At 46.4% G+C, this 15201-nt stretch overlaps 1 long non-coding RNA gene across 2 annotated transcripts; it reads right to left on the reverse strand.

Annotated features, from left to right (window-relative positions):
• Positions 1–4030: 4030 nt before the first annotated feature.
• On the reverse strand, positions 4031–8023 carry LOC308594940. 2 transcript variants are annotated; one of them, XR_014011694.1, is made up of 4 exons: positions 7864–8023; positions 6068–6133; positions 5787–5898; positions 4031–4110 (listed from the first exon to the last, which is right to left on the reverse strand). It is a non-coding gene; the product is annotated as an uncharacterized lncRNA (long non-coding RNA). The 2 variants fall into 2 exon arrangements; XR_014011693.1 differs by lacking the exon at positions 6068–6133.
• Positions 8024–15201: the final 7178 nt, after the last annotated feature.

The following is a 15201-nucleotide window of genomic DNA, read 5'->3' on the forward strand; positions in this document are numbered from 1 at the left end:
TGTTACTTACACTAACCTAAAGCCTAATGGGGTTGGTGGAGAACTAAAAACATGGCTGCCAATTTCACTAGATCTTCTTGTAGCAAATGGTGCTGAAGTTGAAATTGTTTTCCATATAAAAACTGTTTGAAGTAGATGTTGTTGTTTCTTTGATTTTTGCTGATTTATTCTTTAAAATAAATATTGCCTTTTTTCATAGGAAGCTATCTTACATTGGGCCAGAACATTAGTCCATCTAGTTCTCTATTTTCTGCACTCACTGACAGCAGCTCTCTAGGCAGGAGTCTACCTGAAGACACCAGGGATTGAATCTGGAACCTTTGGCATGCAAATCAGGTGCTCTACTACTGAGCTATAACTCTTCCCTTTGCAAAGCTGATGTTTTCTCTTTAGAATAAGAAGGAGCTATGATGGAGTCCAGATTATGCTTGGACCAGGGAGGGACTATGGGTGTTATGATGGTGGGCCAAGCAAGGATGTCTTTAAGGGGAACAGTGTTGGAGGAAGTCTCTCTGGCACTCGGTGTGGGGTGCTGAGGGGTGGGGCAAACCACCCAGCTGCGCACACGCGGCACCCCTACGGACAGAGCTCAAACGGCGCCCGTACAGATGGCGCACGTGGCGCCCATACTGACAGCGCGCATGTGGCATCCATTCCAATGGCGTGCGAGCAATGCCCGTACCAACAGCGCATGCGCGCCCTCGACAACCCTACAGCTGGGGGGAGGCAGCGGGCAGACAGCGCAGAGCCTGCAGGCGCCTGAAAAGCATGGCTTGGGCGCACTGCAGGCCCTGCGGTGAGTGCCACGCACCATTGTGTCACTCCCCCCTCAGGGTGACACCTGGGGCAGCCTGCACCCCCACCCCTCTTTGTATGCCCCTGAAGGGGAAGATACCCTCAAGGGAACTCCTAGTGGATGGTGGGAGTAGACTTCACGAAGCACCACTGTTACACCATTTCTCCATTTCAGTGAGATTTGTATGGAATGCCCATTTCTTAAAAGCCTTTGCCGTGTGCTTAGAGTTACATATGTTACAGCACTAGTTCATAGCAGGATTTCATCACCTATATCATCATTAAAGCAATTATTTCAGAAACAGTAGTCTTCAGTATGCTTGTAGTAGCCAGGATCATATATTGCAGTTTTATTTCTACCTTGTCTATATAAATATATAGGAGCATTAGAGAGCTGCTTTGGCTGCAGATGTAATAGATTTATTTAACTAGCCCATCAGTGTGACAGGTTTTATTTATTTTCATTTTCCTATTGTAATGATAATATAAATCAGCAGCAAGCCTCAGCAACCAGGATTCAAACGGGTGGAGGGAGCAGATGAGCGAGTGCTGAAGAGGCTACAGTCTGTCATGGCCTGGTTGGACACAAAGGAATGATGGGAGAAACCAGTTGGGGAACCCCACGGGAAGAAGGCTCAGAGCCCGCCCAGGAAAGTGGTGGGACAATGATGACTGGTCAGAGGGGAGAAGACTGGGAGAAGGAGGCAGAGCCATTGTTACGGAGTGGGGGCCTAGCTGGGGTTTTTGCCCTGAGTGAAGCCTCCAGAGGGGCGCCATTGAGACTCCCAGTCTCTCTGTGTGTGCACAAGTGTGTGTGTGTATGCCAAACTGGGTCTTTGATCTGGGTGAAATAAAGCCTAGTTTCGCCCTTGGGAGGGGGTGTCAGAAGCTGAGGAGGTAATAGGGCTTAGTGATCTAGGAGAGTCTGTGGCTAAGAGAAGTCCAGAATCAGAGAAAGAAGCTGAAGAAGGAAGGTGGGAGGAGATGAGTGAGGCACAGATGAGTGAGGCTGGTGCAGAGTCACAGATGTCTCCCCCTCCTGCTGCGACAAACTCCCCTACTTTTATCTCTCCCAGAACCAGAAGAGGTATGAAAAGGGCAAAGGAGAGATTGGTGACATGCAGACACAGTCTCTTATTGCTTGGGGGGGAACCTGGATAGGAGAGGACTTAGGCAGTTGTGGGAGGCAGGGGACCTTCAGTCTCAGCAACTGCTTCATGGGGGCAAGACCTACCAGAGATGAGTTGCTATGTTCATTAGCACTCCTGTGCAGATCGTGGTTTCCTTAATAAAGAGGTAACTCCCAACTTGCAGTGTTATTTACTGCTGGCTCACTCCTGACACAGTCCTGAGAACTGTACACTGACCCAAGTGGGTTGCAGCAGTCACACTGACCCAATGGCTAACAAGTGGCTTAATAGGACAGGCAAACAGGGAGATTTTCAGCCATCCTGGGCAGCCTGTAAAGCCCCAGGTCGGGGGTGGCCGCCCTAGTGAGCAAAACATAATAATTGCATGCAAAATGCAACTTGTATAACTGATCGGCTATGGACAGAGAAGAACGTGGCATTGTGTTAAAGTACTGATAACAAGGGCTCCAAATTGGGACCCTTCTTTCAGCTGTATTTATTATTTATTTCAAAAACTTAAACAGTGGTACCTTGGGTTAAGTACTTAATTCGTTCTGGAGGTCCGTTCTTAACCTGAAACTGTTCTTAACCTGAAGCACCACTTTAGCTAATGGGGCTTCCTGTTGCTGCCGCACTCCTGGAGTACGATTTCTGTTCTCATCCTGAAGCAAAGTTCTTAACCTGCGGTACTGTTTCTGGGTTAGCGGAGTCTGTAACCTGAAGCGTATGTAACCTGAAGCATATGTAACATGAGGTACCACTGTATCCCACTTTACAACCTCAAGAGGTTCTCAAAGCAGCTGTACAAAAAAATTGCACAATACAATCATATTCAAGACCAGTATCAGGGACATGGGTGTCCGTATGGTGCCAGGATTATACAGGCAGCAATTCCTGTCCTCATCATTAGTCTTCCCTGGTGTCACTCTTTGGCTACGTCAGCCTTCACCAGCCTGTGTCTTCCAGATATTTTGGAGTACAACTCCCATCAGCCATAGCCAGCACAGCCGCAGCAAAGACTTCTAGCCCAAAACATGTAGATGTCACCACCAAGTTGAACATCTGGGTAGGCAACAGGCCCTGCTGAGGACCTCTCAGGTAAATCAGTGAGGCAGATTTGCTCAGTTGAATTTGCTCAGCCCATGATGGAAGCAAATATTCATTTCCTGGCAGTGTGTCAGAAGCTGAGGCAATGAGTTATGCAGCTGAAAACCATTTCTTCTTTGAGACTGCAATCCTACACACTTACCTGGCAGTAAGTCCCATTGGAACTTACTTCTGAATAGACATGCCAATCACTACTGTTATTTTAGCATTAAGAAGGCGAAATAAATTAGCTTTAAGCCTGAGACAACTCACATTGGTTCATTGATTTGTTTACTGACATTCCCTTTCTTAAAACTTAAGGGGGGGAAATCAAAACAATACAATGACACTTCCTTAGTGTTAGATTTCACTGGTGAAATTACCGTACAATGATTCTGAAGTGAAAGGAATGCCCATTTGGTCATTACTTTCAAAGTAATGGTTATCACTTTAAACTGTACTATGCAAATCACTAACACATAGATTTCACCTTGAGGGTCAGAGTTCATTTTAGGCCACCTATTTTGACATTAGGTTTGAACTGTATATCAGTTATTCATGACTGCAATTCCACCCCTACCCCCCCCCCCAAATCGGACAAGTCATTTTCACATCTGCAATAACCGCTAATGGTAATTATTAAATCAGCCTTTGGTATGCATATTGTGTCCTTTTCTTCTCCTGCTTGATACCTACACTTGTGTAGATTTAAACTTTCATATCCTTTCTGTATTATGCAATAGGCGAGGGGTCACACATGTTTCTCTGCTTTGAATAATACATCCCTATGAAGTCTTGGTATATTAACTGTTGGAAAATTTGTTTCTGTCGTTTTAATATTTTATCATTTTTTGTCCTAAGTCGATGACCTTAACTGGTTGCAGTTCATTTCATTTCTTTTCTGCTTAAATATTTTAAAGGCTCTGAAGTACAAATATCAATCATATTGGGTGTTAAGAAAAATGCCAAACTTGAGATTTGAGTTATTTAATTGCAATTGTCAAGCTGTATTTAAATTCTTTTCTTTTCTTTTCCTTTTCCCTTGCACAGTTTTTGCTCTCTCTTCCTATGTAGTTTTCAGCCATACTACCTATTTTCACTGCAAAATACAGAAAGAGACAGGGAAGAACAGGGACCAATCCAGCAAATAAGTTCATTTATTTATTTAGCACCATCAGCGTGCACAGCAGTTGCAGGATATAAAAGGATTTGTCCCTGTTCTGAGGAGCTTACTAGGGACACGGTTCCATCTCAGATGGGCCACAGGGCCGTCTTACCCATAGGCACTAGGGGTGCAAGGCACCCGGGCGCCGGGCTCTCAGGGGCGCCAGGCCAAGAGTCCAGGGCCTGAGAGTTGAGTCCGGGGAAGAGCCTGCCCATCAGTCAGAGCACCACAGTGGGCTCTTCTGCGAGTTTGGGGGCGACCAAGCCAGCGAGACGCTAAGGCGGCTGGCTGGCTCCGCCCTCCTGTGTGCCTGGGACTGGGCAACTAGGGGGGGCGCCGGGCGGATCTTTGCACCCAGGCGCCACATATGCTTAAGACAGCCCTGATGGGCCACCACCCCTTACTCCTGCCTTCTGCCACCTCCTCTTTCCTCCTGTCACCGTCTCCTCCCCATCCTTCCTGGTCTGTTGCTCTCATACTGTGCTCTGAGAAAGTGTCCCTTCATCAGAGGGAAACATTGTGGATGAAGTGGCTGCACAGATCGTCTGTGCCATTGCTGCTTTGCTGCAACATTCACAAAGCCTGCTTAAAATTTAACAGCCCACATCAGTCAAAATGCCTCACTTTCAGGAAGGATCCTTTCCTCAGAGTGAGTTGTGGTGGGCCTGGAGAACTTGGTTGGAGTGATGGCTTCTGTCATGGTAGAGGTGCTGCATTCCTTGTGACTGGGCAGGAAGCAGCTACTGCAGCAACAAATTTACCCACAAGTCTTAGCAGCAGGGGTGGGTGGGTGGTGTGGTCACAGTATGACAGCAGCAGGAAGCTCTATGGGTTGTTGGGGTGGGGCTGTTAAATTCACTACACATCCTAATCTTCTGCTTGTGAGCAAGTGCCTCATACAGGCACTCAGAGCCCAGAAGCTTACCGTGTAATATTTAACACAAGGGAAACAACAGAGAAAAGGCAGGGTAGTGGGGGGAGGGTGCTTGTTTCATTTGTACATGCTTAGGCTTAGATACATGCTAAGAGTCCATCCCAACAGCAATGCCCAGTATCAGGACGAAATGCAGGCTAAAGATTACATCCAACTAAGTTACACTTGGATTGAAGCCATTCAAGTTAATGGGCTTAAGTTAGTCAGGTCTATTAATTTCCATAGGTTTACTCTGGGTATAACATAGGCTGCATACACACCATACTTTTAAAGCACATGACTTCACCCCCAAAATATTGTTAACAGTCATTTGTTAAGGCTGCAGGGAATTGTAGCTCTGTGAGTGGTTGAACTACAGTTTCCATGATTTTCTGGGGGAAATTATGGGCTTTAAATGTATAGTGCGTATTCAGCCTTAGTTGGATACAGCTCTTAAGAGTTGAATACCACCTTGTGGCATAGGCATCTTGGCTTCATTTATCCTTTGGACTCTCTGCAAGGAACAATGAAAGCCAGGCAGGGAGAAATGGCCAAACAACATGCCATGATGGTGTCACGGAAAGGCAGGAGACAAGAGTTCCTTCATCATGGCATTTCACACTGGAAAAATCCTCCACCCCCCATAGAGACCCACAACAAAAAACTCTATGCAATGTCTGCTGGTGGGTGAAAATACCTTTGTATAGAAAAGCTTCCCAACCGCTGATAATAGGTGGGAACTGGTGTTATTCAAAGCTGCTGCTGTTCTTGTTGCAGTGATGGTCTTCTGTAAGCTCACGGGAAGTAACCTGGTTAAGAGGGGAACACAATGAGAGAGATTCTTTGAAGCTCATTTAATTTATTACATCTTTGGAATGACAAATATGGAGATGATCCCGATTCATACAGGTTGTTTTCTGAGCTGCAATTTGTTAACTGTAATATTTTTTAATGAAACAAACAATTGGAATAGCTTACAATTTGTTGCCTTTTTCACTCTTTTGCTTGATTTAATGCTGCGGAACAGCATAGCCTATTCTTTCCCTGTCAAAGACAACAGAAGAGGCACTATTTCTTAAACCAGTATTTTTATTCTGTCCTCCCTATTCACCCACTTTCTAATGTAAATAATTCCGTAATCATATCAAACTCAGAATAAATATTTGTACTATCAATGTTTTTCAAATAAGGCTTAAACAATCCTTTTGGTGTTTGCACACTACTCAGAAATGGCTTCAACATGCCTAGCAATATCTCCTGTGTTCTGGAAATACAGACCACCTTGTACTGTGTGGCTCCCTTTATTTATTTATTTTTGTAGCTTTCCTCCTCCTAAATGCATGGTGCATGCAACAATGTCAGAGTCATAAACCCTATTAGGATGATTAAAACTGCTTTCATTCCTCCATCCCTCCCAAATCCGTAGCTACTAAAAGTGGTTTCAAATAACCTCTTGGGCAGCTCTTCAGAAAGTGCTCAGTTCTGAATACAGTCGTCAAACACCTTGGTACTTGTACGTTTCGGCTCCTGAATGATCAAAACCCAGAAGTGAGTGTTCTGGTTTTTGAATGTTTTTTTTGGAAGCTGAACGTCTGATGCAGCTTCCGCTATTGTTTCCGGCGTGCCTGCGCAATCGGAAGCCAATCGGAAGCTATGCCTTGTTTCTGAACGTTTCGGAAGTCGAATGGACTTCTGGAACGCATTCTGTTCAAAAAACCAAGGTACAACTGTATCTATCCCACAGCTGAGTGGAAACCACATGAAAGAGCTAGACAAGGTGTAGAAAAGAGCAACCCAAATCATCAGAGGACCAGCTCAGCTTCCAGTTGAGGAAAGTCTACAACAAGGGTGGGGAACCAGTGGCCCTCTAGGTGTTGCACAATTCTCATTGACTATGCTGGCTAGTATGGATAGGAGTTGAAATCTACCAACATCTGTAGGTTTTCTATCCCTGGTCTACCATTTTGGGGTGGGTGCACAGGGGAACATGATGCAGACAATAAGGCTTTGGGCAGACCAATCTATAACTCAAATTGCCATGCTGGAGGAGGGTTGGATGAGGCAGAAGTGTCTCTTCACCCAGCTCTGCCTGGCTCTGCCAGTGGAGAACCTTAACTATCACTAAGATCTCCACCCAACCCTTCAGAAGGGAAGCTAGATGTATCCTTACTGTGGGTAGTCAGCATAAACCTATGAAATGGGGTTTTGAGGGGTAGGGATGGAGCAAGGCCAAGCCAGCCTCGGATCCCCTGGATTCTAAGCCAGTCCAGCTATGGGCAAGTTATGCTGAGGCTTGTTTTCTGAGCCAGCCCTGGAGCTGAAGCAGTAAACATAAAGACTTTTCCTGTCCGTCCCCCCCATTCTGGTGTAAGACCAGTTCCAGTGGTGAAGCGGGGCATCTAGACATGGCTTTTAAATCAGCTTTCCAAGGGATGCCCCTGGGATGTTGAGGAAAGAGGTAAGGAGTCTCTGAAAGACTCCAGGGTACACCCTAATCAGTATTAGGAAAAGCAGGATCAAAATTATGCTTTAAAATTGGGCTGAGAGTATGAGTCTGGAGACCTCAGTTCACATCTCACCGTGTGACTTTAGTTTGGGCAAGCTTACAATGACCAGGAATCAGCGTAGTCTACCCATTCAAGAAGTATTACTCAATTAATTGTATGAGTTTTAATGAATAAGTTAATGACTGAAATTTGTATATTAATAAAACAATCATTGTGAAGAGGAAATGCATGTCCTCAGATGTCTGCCTTATGAGTCACAGCACACACCATCTTAGAAGCAGCATAATTTCTTGTGTGCGATAAGAGGAACACTTCTTCTGAGATCAGGGGTTGTGTCCAATGCTGCATGTGTACACTTCCATTCACAAAGCTGGGCTTTTCCTTCCTCTCCTTGTGTACCTCTGGAGCAGATATTGAGGTGGGGGGCCGCAGAGGAGAAGAGGGGAGAATTAAGCTGCAGAGTTCGGTAAAACCCAATACCTGTCATCCTTAACTTTCTAACGTGTTACAAATACAGATAATCTGCTGCTTGATTAATTAGAGTTTTTGATCAATTAGAAGTTTTAAAATGGGATAATCTGACCAATTAATCCTCACATTGTTACAATCCTAGTGAGAACCAAACATAATGTGTGTGAAGTGCATTAAGAATTAGAAATGTGCTCTATGCATGCTTGGTATTATGATCAGCAAAGGAAAATTGCAAGTTGATACTGAGGAGATGTGAGTTACTCCCCTTTTCAGAGAACTCAGCCGATCAAAAAAACAGGTGTAAAGTACTTTTGCCGGGTCTGGTGTCTGTTATTTTTCAGATGTCTGCCCCACCCTTGACCTTAAATTGTTTCTGAGTTATCTTTCTGCAGCCTGGCACATGTAATCATGATTGCTGTGGACACCTGCTAGTCATTGATTAATGGGGCTGGGAAAGAATCTTATTCAGGCAGGCCTGAAATGACTTTTGGACTTCAGAGGTGAAAGAAGGTTGTCTTCTCAGAGAAGCCCATCTAGGGACCTTTGGATTTTTTCCAGTAGTGGGAAGAATGCTTTTAACACTGCATGTTTCTGCATCTGTTGACATTCTGGAATTAGATCAGCCACATAACAGAGGATAGAAGAGGGCACTACAGTCCCTAGATTATTTTCTACAAGGGTGTTCACACCTTTGCACGTCCCATTCAATATGTACAATCTGTGTACACAATAGTTGAGCAGTACAAATCCACTCACACAAATGCTTGTACATGGGTAGAAGCAGCTTGTACCTGTGTTCAGCTCAGCGTGTGAGCAAGCCTTAGAAAAGTTAGGATAGGGCGTTATCAACAAAGCTATAAGGGCTCTCTGCCTGCTAGGCGGCGATACAGGGAGAAATGAGTGTGATTTCTACAAGCAGTGGGACACCTTCCTATGAGCTACAGACACAGCTATCAACACAGCTGCATGCATTGGGCACAGAAAAGTATATTTGCTTCTTAATTAAACATATCTAATGTCCACATATTGGAATTTTAAGAATTTTAAGAAATATTACAAGCAATTATGTTGTTTTAGACCATGCATTCAAGCCACTATGATACCACATTAAATAGTCATGGCTTCACCCATATAATTTTGGGAGCTGAAGTTTGTTAACAGTGTTGAGAGTGGTTAGGAGGCCCCTATTTCCCTCACAGAACTACAAGTCCCAGAGTGGTTTAACAGTCAATTCCTCTTCACTGAGAACTATGAACTATCATTTTGCCTGAGAGTGTGTTGCCTGCTGCACTGAGCACAGAAGAAGTCCCTTCCCAGAGAGAAGATATCATCCAGCATAACATTTCTTGTTGGAAAAACAAAATATTAATATTAAATCAAATCAAATGCTGGGAATTGTAGCTTGGGGAGGGGAATAGGGGTCTTCCTAGTGCACTCAGCACCTTTATCAAACTACAGCTTGCAGAATTCTTTGAGAGAAGCCACAACTGTTTAAAGTGCTTTAAATGTATGGTCCGAATGTGGCCTTAGTCTCCTTTGGTGATCCAGGTGGACAAAGAGAGAGCCAATAGTTATGAAATGAAACCCCAGCATTCAGCTGAAGGTCCATGTATACAGCTGACTGGGAACAATGGCATCTGTATACACAGCCACGGATCATTACAGAAGGACGAGTCAATTAGCCTTTGGCGACACTACATCATGAGCCTGCGAAGTAATTTTTGAATACTTTAGGGGCTGTTGTCAAAAGGACAGTACAAGGAGGGCAATAATGGGGGGGGGGGGGACCAACCACCGTATAAACACTCCAGTGTTCGGAACTCTATCTGATGGCTTAATGTCAAGTAAAAAGGGTTTCGTTTGTTTTTTTTACGAAAAGTATAACAATTAACCTTTACTTACTACACACCATGAAAAAGCAATAGAAGGTGGTCCAAGGCTACATGTCTCATTTGGCCTGTCCGCTGATGCCTATAGCAGGACGCATTATGTACAGAATGCGGAGGGCAACCCTCCAGGCCTGTGGGATGCAAACATCTTGCTGAAAAGGTCTTGATCTTCCCCAAGTGTGACAAATAAGTTGTTTCAACTTAGTATGTGGTGCATCACAATTAGTCAGATATTAAGGCACCGCCTTTTAATCCCATGGCAGCCTTATTTTTACTTACTTATTGTATTGTCAAATCAACCGTGTGGGAGGATTGATTTGGATTGGAGCGGCAGTACCGGGGAGGGAGTGTTTAATATTTCCCCCCACTTACCATTATTCCAGTTTAGAGCAAACCCACCCACTCAAAGCTGCTATTAGCCCCACTTGAGAAAGAAATGTGCAAATACAAAAGGTACCTGTATTTCCTTCACAGAGAGGCTAATAGCAGTTTGGGGGTGATTGAGACTGGGAAAATGGCACAGAGGGAAAGGGTTACATTTTCCGTGTTCCAGAACTGCTGCTTCCCCAGAAAAACTTTCAAGTTAAAAAATAATAATTAAACCCAACAGTAGGAGATCTGATAACATATATCCTATATCTTATCTGTTTTGAACCCTAGTAAAGGTAAAGGGACCCCTGACCATTAGGTCCAGTCGTGGCCGACTCTGGGGTTGTGGCGCTCATCTCACTTTACTGGCCAAGGGAGCCGGTGTACAGCTTCTGGGTCATGTGGCCAGCATGACTAAGCCGCTTCTGGCGAACCAGAGCAGCACACGGAAACACCGTTTAACTTCCCGCCGGAGCGGTACCTATTTATCTACTTACACTTTGACATGCTTTCAAACTGCTAGGTTGGCAGGAGCAGGGACCGAGCAATGGGAGCTCACCCCGTCACAGGGATTCAAACCGCCGACCTTCTGATCGGCAAGTCCTAGGCTCTGTGGTTTAACGCACAGCGCCACCCGCGTCCCCAGCGCCACCCGCGTCCCCGTTTTGAACCCTAGTTAACACCAAAATAACATGTAGAATCTCTGGTATACATATGTATTCCTAGTAAAGGGACTGACACACTGGGGGTTGTTGAATTCTCTCACAATAAGAGACCCTCAGTCTAAAGCACCTACATCCCAGGTGAGCAGCTGTGTGACTACTAGGGATCGGCTCTCTCAGTTCTTCATTTTCTCCAATCTTAAATTCAGTTCTCCACATTTCTGCAGCAATTTGGGGGTTGTGGCTGTTGTTGCTTAAAAAAAAATCTTCATGAAACTTCATCAGTATGTTAGTGAGAATTTCTCCGAATTTTGGCATGCAGTTTTGGCTACACACTTTTGCAAGACCTTCCTTCTAAATAGTGCGTTTTTGTATTCTGTCCACCCTATTACTTTGTATATTGGCCAATCAGAAAAGGCTGTGTCATGAAGTATAGGACTGTGATGCACAGAAATAGAAAAAGAACATCACACTAAGCATGCTATGTTCTCAAGCTGCACGAAAATTTGGACGTGATTTGAAGAGTCTGTCCGCAAAGTTTCACAGTTTGCATTTCCCATGTGAGGAAAAGGAATCCTTGAACATTTACTATGTAGAAGTAATTGCAGAAAATAACTGGTAACGGATTGGGAAGTATTGGTTCTGGTTGCTAGAATGGAGTAAAGTACACTTTGGATATTCCAAGGACTAAACACATGCAGGAAATAAAAGTCCATTAAATTGGAGGGAGAAATGGCAACACTTTAGGATACATATCTATTGGCTGGTGTCCAAACAATTCACTCATCAATTGCAGCCTTCACTTCATTCACTGGTTAAAACCTCATTGGTTAAAAAGGTGGGAGCAGACAGCCAGGCTGGCTCATCTCACAGGAATCACGTTTTGCTTCCCTTTCATAGCAGGTAGAAACTTGCATTATTGTTTTTGAAATGAAAGCTGAGTGTCTGGGCATTAGTTGTGAAGTTTGATGGACCCCTTGGAAAAACTCAGTGTCCACCCCCCACCTACCCGCCAGGGCCTGCAGCCCCCTGCTATAGGACAACAATCTAACAAAGGAGGTCCTGAATCAGAATCTTGGGATTAAGCTCCAATATCTCAACTTCAGTGATGGCTCTCAGATATTTGATATTGAATCTATACATCACGGGGCAGTGGAGACAACACACACATACCCTTCTGAAGTCCTGCTCTGATTAAGTTTTAGAAGTTGTAGAGTTGTTGGTGACCTCTAAGTTAATCAAGCCACTGTGACAGAGGGCACTGGACACTTGCATTTTAAAATACAGTGGTACCCCACAAGACGAATGCCTCGCAAGACGGAAAACCCGCAAGACGAAAGGGTTTTCTGTTTTGGAGGCGCTTCGCAAGACGAATTTCCCTATGGGCTTGCATCGCAAGACGAAAGCCCATAGGGAAATGCTGGCGGTCGGGAGCAAAGACTTTCGCCCACAGCCGGCCTTCAGAAGAGGACCTCTTCTGAAGGCCGGCGGGGGGCAAAAGTCTTTGCTCCCCCCCCGCCTGCCTTCCCCCCGCCTGCCCCGGCGATCTTAAAATGCTGGCGGGCGGGAGCGAAGCGTTCGCTGCCGACCCCCAGCATTTTAAAATCTCCCCGTGTCCCGGGGAGATCTTAAAATGCTGGGGGTCGGGAGCGAAGCGCTGCCGACCCCCAGCATTTTAAAACGCTGTTCCGAAGCGGGGGGCGGGAACAGCTGCCCCATCCGCCCCACTTCGGAATGCTGTTCCGAAGTGGGGAGGGGGGGCGGGAACAGCTGCCCCAGCCGCCCCACTTCGGAACGCTGTTCGAAGGGGGGAGGGGGGGCGGGAACAGCTGCCCCATCCGCCCCACTTCGGAACGCTGTTCCGAAGGGGGGAGGGGGGCGGGAACAGCTGCCCCATCCGCCCCACTTCGGAACGCTGTTCCGAAGGGGGGAGGGGGGCGGGAACAGCTGCCCCATCCGCCCCACTTCGGAACGCTGTTCCGAAGGGGGGAGGGGGGGCGGGAACAGCTGCCCCATCCGCCCCACTTCGGAACGCTGTTCCGAAGGGGGGAGGGGGGCGGGAACAGCTGCCCCATCCGCCCCACTTCGGAACGCTGTTCCGAAGGGGGGAGGGGGGGCGGGAACAGCTGCCCCATCCGCCCCACTTCGGAAAGCTGTTCCGAAGTGGGGAGGGGGGGCGGGAACAGCTGCCCCATCCGCCCCACTTCGGAACGCTGTTCCGAAGGGGGGGGCGGGAACAGCTGCCCCATCCGCCCCACTTCGGAACGCTGTTCCGAAGGGGGGAGGGGGGGCGGGAACAGCTGCCCCATCCGCCCCACTTCGGAAAGCTGTTCCGAAGTGGGGAGGGGGGACGGGGACACCTGGCCCAGCCGCCCCACTTCGGAAAGCTGTTCCGAAGTGGGGCGGGGGGGCGGGGACACCTGCCCCAGCCGCCCCACTTCGGAAAGCTGTTCCAAAGTGGGGCGGGGGCGGGAACACCTTCTGAAGGCGGGCAGGGGGCGAAAGTCTTTGTCCCCCCTGCCTGCCTTCCCAGGGGCTTTTAAATCGCCCCGGGCAGCGGAGGACTTCTCCGCTGTCCGGGGCGATTTTAAAATGCCGCCCGCCAGCATTTTAAGATCGCCCCGGACAGCGGAGAAGTCCTCCTCTGTCCCAGGGTTTTTTAAAATGCTGGGGGTGGGAAGAAAAGCCCTTGTCCCCCCCCCCCAGCCTTCAGAAGAGGTCCGGGGACAGACTGTCCCCGGACCTGGTCCGAAGGCGGTTTCCCTAGGAACGCATTAATTGATTTTCAATGCATTCCTATGGGAAACCGTGCATCACAAGACGAAAAAACCGCAAGACGAAGAGACTTGCGGAACGAATTAATTTCGTCTTGCGAGGCACCACTGTACTTCAAGTACACCGTTGCAGGTGCTTTGCCCTCTTCCAGAAACTTTGGTCAAGAGAAAACCTATTTCAGTGAGAAACTTTAGCAGAAGGTAAACCAAAGACTGAAAGGAATAATGTTCTCAGGCATATAGACCCATATAAAGCTGTTAATAGAGAGGTCGCAACCAAGAGACTTTTCTGGGCTAGGCTGAGTCGGCTTTATTCAGCAACCAACAGGACCATTTCAAGTTTATCCCTCTCTCCAGACATAAAAACCAACTACCTCATTTAGAAAATATAAATTCCAGGTTGAACTGGGTGGGGGGACAATGCTTGAAGCCTCCAAGATAGTCTCATATGACTGCCCTATTTATTTTATTTTGCCACATAGTGTTTAGTTCCTACTGCATAGATAGGAAATACTCTTTGTGTGGTGGCCAGACGGACATTTTCCCCACCCAGAATTGTGTGATCTTGTTCTTTTTTAAAAAATGAATTAATAAATATCCCCAATTAAGCATATGTATGGATGTTGTTGATGGCATCCGTCTCTCTCAGGAGACAATGGAAGAGTGCACCATTGGGGGTAAAATCAAACCATTGGAGAATTACAGCACCTGCTGTGGCTGTAGAGACCGATATGGGAGGGTTGTTTTTTTGTAGGTGGGGCAGATGAAGGAGGCCAGTTTTGCTACGCTGCACTATGGCATTTCATTTTCTCTACCCACCTCCCAGCGGTCCTTCCTCCTCTGGTCACTGCTGTGAATACGCAAGCTAACTGATTGTCTCCAGGCACTGCCGTCATCTGCAAGGGATTCCCACATGGTTGGTTTGATGTTGCCAGCCTTCATGTCTTGTTTGTAGACATCCTTGTAATGCAGAGTTGCTTTGCCAATGGGCCTAGTGCCTGAAGCCAGCTCCCCGTATGGATGTACCAACACATTTTCCAATAGGTTTGTGCAGCGTGCAAAAAGCTGAAAGGGAGATGGAAGCCTGAGGCAACGTCTGGAAATATCTTAATTTCCAAGACCAAAGAATAACTGGATCGTAAGTGTCTGGAGTTTTAGCTTATGGATTATGCTCATTCATAATTGAACATAGTCCTACACATACAGCTACTCATACACATGTGAGCAATTAGCTGTGGAAATACTTCAGTCATGCAGTTATATTAGGCTACAGCTCTCAGCTGTTGTTCCTTCTAAATTAAAAATAAATAAATTTAAGCCATGACCCGATTGTGTGAACTCCAGAGTCCAAAACCAAATGGGAATTCAATTTAGAGCTGTGCCAAGCCATTATATCTTTGTACCAGGGAGCTTATGTGGCATCAGAATTCTTTTTAGGAT

Source organism: Podarcis bocagei (genome assembly GCF_964188305.1).
Source record: "Podarcis bocagei genome assembly, chromosome: 9".
Taxonomy (NCBI): domain Eukaryota; kingdom Metazoa; phylum Chordata; class Lepidosauria; order Squamata; family Lacertidae; genus Podarcis; species Podarcis bocagei.